General features: G+C 40.8%; 1 protein-coding gene across 1 annotated transcript in view; it reads right to left on the bottom strand.

The window, feature by feature from the left end:
* Positions 1-1,676, bottom strand: part of LOC107662681 (importin subunit beta-1-like) — a 33,468-nt gene that overhangs the window by 14,108 nt on the left and 17,684 nt on the right. The window lies entirely within an intron of this gene.

The following is a 1,676-nucleotide window of genomic DNA, read 5'->3' as shown; positions in this document are numbered from 1 at the left end:
TCCGTGCTTTCACATTGAGCAGCATTAACTACACAGAGCCGTTGTTCACTGACGAGTTGCGCAAAACCATGTTCATATTCGGGCGATTTTTTTGCGCAGCTCGTCAGTGAACAACGGCTCTGTGTAGTTAATGCTGCTCAATGTGAAAGCCGGCAGGTGATGGAGATTTACCGCTGATTACAGAACCGGATTTCTGACAAGATGCGCGTTAAATATCGCATGCGATTTATCGTGCAGCCCTAATTGTAATGAAAATTATAATAAGAGCTCAGATAAACCATATATTGTGGTAGCCGTGTGTTTATTAGTCACACTGAATCAATGAAAGCAGTTCAATCTTCTGTTTATTCAGCTGCAGTGATAGGGATTTCCTGGGTTTCTTCTGGAGTTTCTCTGGCCTTCAGATGGAGATTTACTGCTGGTCACAGAACCATGCTTCACGGACAAGAGACACATGACAATCACAGCTTCTGTCTAATTGCGTTTTCGATTTCATTTCGATTTATCGTGCAGCCCTAGGTGAAATGCGCATCAGCTAAACATCATTCCCAACATGAAGCAGCGAGCGTCATGTGTTCACCTCCATCTGCAGGACCTGCTGCAGTCGCTCCATGATGACCAGCGTGGTCTTCTGCACCGCGGGGTAACAGTCCTTGGCGCTGTTCTTCACGATCTCCATCAGAGCCTCATACGCTGCACTTCGCAGGTTATTCTGATGCCCGTCTCAGTGAAGAGTGAAGAGGAGACAGTCAGCGCACTGGAGGAGCTTCACTGCCTCACGTTCACCTGCTCTGGCTGTCACCTGTCACCTCAGACTAAAAACTAAACAGGGTACACACTGGCAGATCATTCCTTTAATCTAGAGATTTTGATGATTTCATATCTTAAAGGGAAGGATGTTATATACAATTATAATTAGGGGTTCTCCTATCAGGATTTTTGAGGCTGATCACCGATCACAGAAAGCAGTATCTGCCGATACCGATCTTTTAAAGCCTTACTTTTTATAATTTATAGCTATTTATAGTGATACTCCAATCAGGATTTTTAGACATTTACTCAGGGCCTGAATTTCATTTTTGAAAATGGGGGAAATTCCCCTCTTAGGTGACTCTTGTGAGAGAAGCAGCATTCACACAGCAGTCCGCTACTGATCCGTGGCTGTTTACCACAAACACAACATTTATCCATTATTCTGATTTCAAATCCAAACATTGTCACTGAAAATGCTTTTTCAGCATTGAGATTCATTTTTTACACAGTACAGTAATACAATCTTTCACAGACATGTTTAAACTCAATAAATATAAGCAACACATTATTCAATGCCTTTTACTTTTGCATTTACTTCTAGATTTATATATTAAGTTACTCAAGCAATTGGCAAAATATTTAAACTACTTTTCTTACGGTATCACAAACTTACCATTGACCGTAACAGTCAGCCCTACTGCCTTTTCTTTTGCATTTAGATCTTTATTACAAGCAATCCTGCCGTTCATAAAGAACTTTGTTTTCCTACCTCCCCTAGTGCCATCTCTTATTGCCTTGTTTATCTAAAAGTGCTCTTTCCATTTAAACCTAGCCAAAAAGCCATGTGCTGACTGTGAAACACAGTAGACTTTAATTATATGCATTTATGGTGTAATTACTACATTTTCGTGTCAATCCATGTT

This window comes from Sinocyclocheilus anshuiensis, unplaced genomic scaffold (genome assembly GCF_001515605.1).
Source record: "Sinocyclocheilus anshuiensis isolate Anshui unplaced genomic scaffold, SAMN03320099.WGS_v1.1 scaffold1839, whole genome shotgun sequence".
Lineage (NCBI taxonomy): Eukaryota > Metazoa > Chordata > Actinopteri > Cypriniformes > Cyprinidae > Sinocyclocheilus > Sinocyclocheilus anshuiensis.
The sequence above is the reverse complement of the archived record's forward strand: the minus strand, read 5'-3'. Positions and strand labels throughout refer to the sequence as shown.